This window comes from Mytilus californianus, unplaced genomic scaffold, assembly GCF_021869535.1.
Source record: "Mytilus californianus isolate M0D057914Y unplaced genomic scaffold, xbMytCali1.0.p SCAF_2, whole genome shotgun sequence".
NCBI lineage: Eukaryota > Metazoa > Mollusca > Bivalvia > Mytilida > Mytilidae > Mytilus > Mytilus californianus.
In genome coordinates, this window is record NW_026262668.1 from 133,789,827 (window position 1) to 133,798,829 (window position 9,003).

The window sequence follows — 9,003 nt, forward strand, 5'->3', positions numbered from 1 at the left end:
TAATTGATTTGTGTTCCTCCTTCTCTGTTTACAAATTGTCGACACAGTTTTTATGTCATACCTCAATTGTCGTATAACCCACCATTTGACGTATAGTGAGATAGACCAATTGAGGTATAATGCAATTTTAATAACACATTTTTAGAGAGATATTGGAGCATCGTTTTGCATATACCATACAAAGCTTTGATGTCCACTTAGTGATGACATGTAATCGTTTCTGACACTTTGTTCTGCATTTTGTAAGAGAAACCCAAACACTAATTTGACCCTCATTTTCCCATTTATGAAATCTGAGTTTTCATCTCTTTTATCTTATTCTTGTTCTGTAGTCTATACTGTCAACTTTGACAATCGAATCTTAAAATTGTTACTGAAGCAGCCTTAAGAAAACAGCCATGAATATCCATCAATAAGTGGAGCATACCTCAATTAAGGTATAATCCACCTTTTCACAAAATGCAGCACAGGACGTCAGAAACAATTACATGTCACCAATGAGTACTCCTCAAAGCTTAATATGGTATACAGTATTCAAAAAAATGCTCGATTATCTCTTAAAAAACAATTTGTGATAAAAACTGCTGCATTATACCTCAATCTGTCTATCTCACTTTATGTCAAATGTTGGATTATACTTCAATTGAGGTATAATCCACCATTCTAATATGACGTGCTTCTTTCGCTTTGTGAATAAACCCATGCTCTAAATGCAATAAAATTTGTATGCACATGCGTATATTGACTACTGCAGAATAATGAATTTTATTAAATTGGCATGCATTTAATATATTTCATTAACTTAATGTTGTTACTAATTCATTTATTATGACTGTAATGTGTTGCAATTCGAAATTGACATATTTGACCTAGATACGATAACCGTTCATGCTGGCTGCTCAAACCTCCTCCCTCTGAAAATCACATTGCAAGTCGTTTGCATGTTTACAAACAAAAAAAGGGAGGTTCATGGAAGAACCTACACAAACGCTCTACACTTATACACATCGGACATAGAAATTACCTTAATTGTCCTAATCAGAATCGAAATAATTGATGCAAGCTATACTTTATTGTAGTTTTAACATAGGTAGGCATTATGTTTGTGTTATTTTAGCCCTCAGTATCGCTCGGGCAAAAATAATCACGAATATAATGCCTACCCATGTTAAAACTTCAATAAAGTATAGCTTGCATCAATTATTTCTTAAATTAATGGTTATTCTTGACCTGTTTAATGCTCGAAGGTCACGGTCGTTGAAGTACCCGGTTTTATTTACACTAAAATCGGAACTCAACGTTTATAACAACAAACCTGAAACAATTCTAATACTTTAAGATAACATGCAACTACCCTCAATTGATTATATTCTGAAAACATGTTTGAAATATGTTGATTACTAGAGATATGCTTATCAAAGACTGTTAGTTAAAACGTTTATATGAATCTATGGTTATTTTATGTAGGTTTTTATAAAATTGCTGTTTTATATGGTAACGGATTTTATAAAGATATGACATATAAAGGTAGTTTATGTCAGGGATTTGTATAGTCAGCACTGTACAGATCCTTGGCTAGCTGATAATTTAATATGATGAATAAGACTTGTAAAGGTTAAATAAGATTATTGGTGTATTATAGGCTAACCCATGATTTAATATAGACTTTTAAAAAAGGTTATATTAAATTGTTGGTGTTTTATAGGCTAACAGATAAACTTGTCTGGATAGGTCGTATAAAGGCCAGAGACGACAAAGTATATAAAGCCGATAGTTGTAAAGAAGACTACTCACTGACATCTGTTATTGGTAGTAAAGCAGGAATAGATGGTCAGACGAAATGTGTTGTACTTAACACATCATCTCCGACGTATTCCTCTGGAGTGTATGGAATCGAGGATTGTCACAACAAACATCCTTACTTATGTTATGAGAGAGAACCAGGTATACTGTTATTCTTACTCTTTCGTGTGTTCATTTCCTTCGATAAATTAAAATTTAATGAATTACTATTAAGTTAAGGTGCACGTCGTTGTAGTCGTCGTAAACGTTCAACCTATACCAATCTTATATTAGTCTTTAGGAACAATGTTTTGTTAAATCTTCTTATTTTAAGAATGCCTTAAGGTAGAATGGAGGTAGTTTTTATGTCGTTACTGAAACATTATGGTTAAACATGTAATTTAAGTCGCTGCTTGTTTTCAAGCTTCAGGTTGTGTGATACATTCTGTAAGGAGTAAACAGCTGGAAGGTATCATTATGTAAATAGGAAGAACATTAAATGACAGAATGTTTAAATAAAATATGAGAAGATAACTCTTATAAATACTTGAGGAAAATTAAAACAAACAAGAGACTCCAAAGAGCTTGAAGGTGGTGCTCATCTAGGTCTATGTGCATCGTCAACAATGGGACATCTCCAACATTATTGACTATAAAATAATAATAGACTAAAATATACTTTTTGTTGATCTTGTATTGCAGATACATGCAATTTTTTCTTTAACAGTTTCTCTCGGTCTTTTTGTCGAGCCTGTGAAATTTATTTCGCGAAAGCGACATAGCGGTCCTAGATTCTGTCGTCGGCGTTGGCGTCGGCGGCGTCAACATTTTGGTTCAGTCTGTGGTTAAAGTTATTTTAGACATCAATAACTTTGTCAAATCTTCGTGGAATTTTATGAAATTTGGACAGAAGCTTGTTTATGAACAAAATACAGTATGTAGAGCAAATCTTTGAAAATATTTATTTTCATTTTTCCATATTTTACTGATAAATGGACTTAGTTTTTTTTTACAGTTAACATTCAGATTCAGTCTGAGGTTAAAGTTTTTCAGTCATCAATAACTTTGTCAAACCTTCGTGGAATTTTTTGAAATTTGGACAGAAGCTTGTTTATGACCAAAATACAGTATTAAGAGCAAAAATTTGAAAATATTTGTTTTCATTTTTTCATATTTTACTGATAAATGGATTTAGTTTTTTTTTTCAATACAGTTAACATTCAGATTCAGTCTGAGTTAAAGTTTTTCTGTCATCAATAAATTTGTCAAACCTTCGTGGAATTTTATGAAATTTGGACAGAAGCTTGATAATGTCCAAAATACAGTATCCAGAGCAAAATTTTGAAAATATTTATTTTCATTTTTCCATATTTTAATGATAAATGAACGTAGTTTATTTCAAATATAACAAGTAGATATAGTCTCGGGGTAAAGTATGTTACACATTAAATACTTTGTCAAACCTTCGTAGAATTTTATGAAACTTTAGCAGAAGCTTTTTTATGATAAAGAGATAATGTCTGATGCAAAGTTTTGAGAATATATTTTCATTTTCAGTATTTTTCTGATAGATGGACTAATTATTTTTTTACAGTTAACATTTACAGACAGTCTGGGATTAAATTTTTTTTGACATGATAAGTTTGTAAACCTTCATGGATTGTATGAAACTTTGACAGAAACTAATCTCCAAGACCAAGAAATAGCGTCTAAGGAAAAAGTTTGATTTGTTTTTTAAATATTGTATTTTACTGATAAATGGACTCACTTTTAACACATTACACTTTTACACTGACAGTAGCAATCGTAGGCGAGACACAGGGTTCCGCGGAACCCCTTACGAATTTTATAGAATAAACTATGCCAAAAACTAAAAAAAAAATAAAAAAATGGGTAAACAATTTGTCATTTCAGTGCAATAACTCCTGTAAGAAAACAATGGACAATTTCATCTATACATACCTATTTGCTGATCATTTTGGTTTTTAAAGTATCTCTCTATCTATTTTTATAGTTTTACAATGATAAACAATAACACAAAAAAAAATGATAAAATTGGAATTCAAGGGCAATAATGACAATGTTTGACTTATTTGTAGATCTTGTCTATATACCTGATCATTTCAGCTTTTTCAATTTTCTTTTTATCTGTTATAATTTTCAAAATGATAGGCAAAAAAGAAAAAAAAACGAAAAAAAGTCATTAAAGGATTATAAGTTCCATAATGAGTCGACTGACGATTTCGGTCATGTTAACTTATTTGCAGATCTTGTCTTGTTGGTCATTTTTGCTATTTTATGTGTCCGTCTATCTATTATAATGTTCAAGATAATGGGCAAAAATTTAAAAAAATTAGTAAAATTCGTTATTAATGGAAAATAACTCCTATAAGAAGTCGTCTGACTGGTTTGACGTTAATAGACAGTAAAAAGATCTTAAAAATTATCAACAGTTTTGGTCCGTCGGGTTTTCTCTACAGTGGTTTTTAAGATAATAGACAAAACTTACTTGCATTTTATCCCCATGTTCATTTCTTATCCATGTCGGCTATGTGGGTTGGTAGGCGGGTTCATCGTACATATTTCTTTAACCTAAATATTTCAATGATAATTTTGGACAAGTTTTGTTAAAATTGAACAATTATATTTAAGTTTGGCTCAGTTGATTTAGAGGAGATGATGTTTGTAGAAGTTAACAACAGCAACAACAATACTTTATTTTGAAACAACAAGAATACTTTATTTTGAAACTCTCAGACACATATATTATGTATCTGTAACAGGAGGCAAAACACATAATCATATGTATGGTTGTTACAGAACAATGTTAACATTATCATATAATTGAAATTATAATTACAACATGTTAACTAGTTTGTTAATGAAAAGTGATAAGTTCTTCATAACTTTAATGTTGCAAAATGAGAGCAGCCCTTTTATTTTTTCGACACATTGATACCTGTGGTAATATTTTGAAATATTCTTATTTCTTATATTTTTAACAAGAACAGACTGTCACTCAAATAGATAGTAAAATTCATTTCCAATTGACAAGGAGCAGATATGACACTGTCTTTCATCTCTAGGAATTCCATTCCATCTTCCCGTTTCTTTTGGGCTTTTAAGGCTGCAGCATCACAGTTTAGTAATATTTTTACTATCTGCAAATGAGAGTCTTACTAAATATTTGTTCTAAGCCAAAGTCGATTTTGAAAAGACTATAATATTCCCCCTGCGATGAGTTTTGGATTTGACTGTGCCATTATTTAATGAATTCATCTGTTAATCTTTGCTTAATATTCGTTTTTATCTGAATTGAATCTATCATTGAATGAAGATTCAATATAAAGCTAAATCCAGTATTGTCAAATATGGATTTTACATGTTCAATCCATTTTAACTTATGCCATCTGGATTCGTTCAATTTGAACATTGTAGAGTACAAAATGGAAAAAGTTTATTATTATTGGAAATAATTCGGTTTCAAAAATTTACTTTTCTATGTTTAATTATGATATCGATAGGACATCGACCAAGCTCACCATAAGTCACGAAATTTGGAGTTGTTGTTTTAACACCTAGGATATAAAACAACTAGTATATTTCTTCAAAACTTAAAGTGTATCTTTTCTAGAATGTGGGTGTTTTCCAAACCACACACCTCACAGCCGTAGATAAGAACTGGCAGTACTAGGGTATCAAAAAGTCTTAGTTGTAATTATATTGGTAAAGAGATATTTCGAAATTTCCTGTAAAGGCCAAATAGCGCAGTTAGTCGAATGGTTAACTGCAATTTGTTTCTCCTTTACAAATGAACCAACCAAGATATGAATAGGAATCTTGGTTTTCCAATTCTTCGCCAAAACGTTGGAAAACCGGTTGTATTCTGGTTTTCCTCTTGCAAAAGGTAACAACTTTTTCAAAAGATTTGTTTTTAATTTCTGTTGTACGCAGTACTTTTCGAATGCTAATAGACTTCTTGCAATGATTCGGGTGTTTCTGATAAAATAGTTGTATCATCTGCATACTACAAAAGAAATTATTTTAGATAGATGGACAAATGTTCGTGACATTTGGTTTCGGGGCTTTGTAAGTGGGGAACATTGTCTTCAAGATCATTTAAGTACATTGCAAACAGAAAGGGTGAAAGGTTTTCTCCTTGCCGGACTCCTTAGACCTATATCGCGCGACAGAAGACAACGACGACGACAAACAAAGTGTAGCAATAGGTCACACTGGTCCTTTGGGACAGGTAAACCAAAAGTTGAATTATTGTACTTTTTTCTTGCTATAATACAAAATAGAAAAATTACTGTGCATTCCTTTATATGTATATCAATTATCCGAGTTATAGGTAGGTCTCGTGATTTTAGAATTATCTTAATCAATCAAACAATAATCTGCATTTTTTCAAAGATTAGTGATAATAAGGTAGAATAATCAAAGTGCTGGATAGCACCTGTGGAAAGTTTGCATCGGTATTATTTCAAATAGGTTGTAGATGTGTATTATTTCAAATAGATTGTAGATGTGTATTATTTCAAATATGTTTTCAATCACATGTTTTTTCCGAAACCATTGCTCATCGGCAATTATCAAAATCACTTTTTTTCATATGTTTGTCATGTAAAATTTTGATAATTTTTATTGCAACCTTAAACTGTAGATTTAAAATAATCAAATATACAGAAAGCTCTGTTAATTTCTTTCTGTGCCCATCCCATGTAATGGGCCGGTGATTTTAGTATTTTTTATTGATTTAGGTCCTTCATATTTGTTTTTAGTAAATTGTATTATTACAAATTAAGCAGTTAGTTTTCTTGTTTGAATTGTTCCACATTTTTTATATCAGGGCCTTTTATAGCTTACTATATGGTATGAGTTTTTCTCATTGTTGACGACCGTATGGTGACCTATTATTATTTATATATCTTCCTCCTTTGAACTCTATTGAATAGCTGGTTCATTCGCAAAAATTACCACATCTCTTAATTTAAATAAGACAGCAAACTTAAATCAATACAACTGTAATGAAAGTGAATTTATATGAAAGGCTTTAATAAACATTATTATACTTCGTGTCAAAATGCCAGATTTTGATTGGTTAATACGAGGAGACAATTTACTCTATCCCATGGCAAATACTCTATTACCCTTCACGGAGACGCTTGCTCAAGTGTGCGCTTTAATAAATACGGATGATTGGTATGTACAAGACGACATAGTTTATTACTTTGAATTTGATATTAAATATACAGTAATAACAGAACATTCAGTATAATAAATTAAATAACACATATCTGAGAGGGTGATAGAGCAGATTGTTACCCCTCGAAAAGACATTGTCAACCTTGGCTTCGCCTCAGTTGACAATGTTTTCTCGGTGAAACAATCTGCTCTATCACCCTCTCAGCAATGTGTTATTTATATAATGGCAATATGAAGACAGGAATAAAAAGTTGATATACACTAGATTTGTAGAGGTACTTTATTTTATAACCACGTAATACATTTTAGTTGCTGCTGTGAAATTCAGCATTGAGGCAATGACATTTTGAGATTTTTGGTTTTCAGCCATTCATTTGATATTATCTTTGACTTTGTGTTGAGTTGACACATTGTTAACAAGAAATAATTGTAACAGGATGCTGTTACGAAGTCTCCCAAACAAAGCTCCCATAATTCGTCATTCCCATGGTCGCCTGAATTTGGGCAAAGCCCAGTACAAATTGGTTTGGTCTAGTAAAGTGATATGCATAAGTGACGCCTAGGGATTGACCCTGTATGTCATAAAAATCTTCTTGAAATGACGAACAGGAATATATGGTTAAGGGATGGGGATCTCGACCGTTTACAAGTTCTCAAAAAAGGGGGAGGGGTGATCCCAAGGGGACTTGCTCTTTATTTCATTTGATTTGTTTTTTTTATCCCATACAAGAATATATATGGTTTAGGGGTGGGGATCTCGACCGTTTACAAGTTCTCAAAAAGGAGGGGGTGGGAGTGACCATATGGGACTCGACTTTTATTTCATTTGATTTGTTTTATTGTCCCATACAAGAATATATAATGTTTCGGGGTGGGGATCTCGACCGTTTACAAGTTTTCATAAAGAAGGGGGTGGAGGTGACCCCAATGGACTTCCGCTATATTTCATTTGATTTTGTTTGATTGTCCCATACAAGAATATATATGGTTTAGGGGTGGGGATCTCGACCGTTTACAAGTTCTCAAACAGGAGGGGGTGGGGTGACCCTGGGGACTCCCCCAATATTTCATTTGATTTGTTTTATTGTCCCATACAAGAATATATATGGTTTAGGGGTGGGGATCTCGACCATTAACAAGTTAAAAGCACATTCTCAAATTCAAGGAGGGTGGGGGTGACCCCCAGGGACTCACCCTATATTCTATTTGATTTGTTTTATTGTCCCATACAACAATATATATGGTTTAGGGGTGGGGACCTCGACCGATTACAAGTTCTCATACAGAAGGGGGTGGGGTGACCCTGGGGACTCCCCCAATATTTCATTTGATTTGTTTTATTGTCCCATACAAGAATATATATGGTTTAGGGGTGGGGATCTCGACCGTTTACAAAATAAAAAGCACATTCTCAAATTGAAGGGGGTTGGGGATAACCCCCAGCAACTCACCCTATATTTTATTTGATTTGTTTTATTGTCCTGTGATCATTACTGAAGACCGTGTGTGTCTATCACTTACTGTTTTCAAGTTATAGTCATTTGAAAATTTAAGAAAAAAAATAAAATCCCATATGGTTCTATAGTAATTATAGTCCGATTTTGTGAAGCCGATTATGTTATAGGCCGACTTTGTTATTGGCCGAGATATGAGGATACTTTCGATACACTCGGGCTTTTAAATCTTTGATAAACATTTGTAAATATCGTAAATGGCGCCGGAAAATGTTCATTCATGAAATATTTTAAACACGGTATTTATTTTCTCTTCAATCGGAGGACGGGGGGGGGGGGGACCCTGACACCGGAATTATTGTACTCCCGTCGGAACGTTTACATATACGGATTAAACGCATGTCTTGGGAATCCCGTAGGAAAACATACAGGTAACATAAACATACAAAATGGCTGACAGTTCAAAGTATGCATAATTTATAGAGGTCACACCTAATACCATTTACAAACGTAAAAATTGAAAAGATTACGATATTCTTAACAATAAGAATTCTTTAAT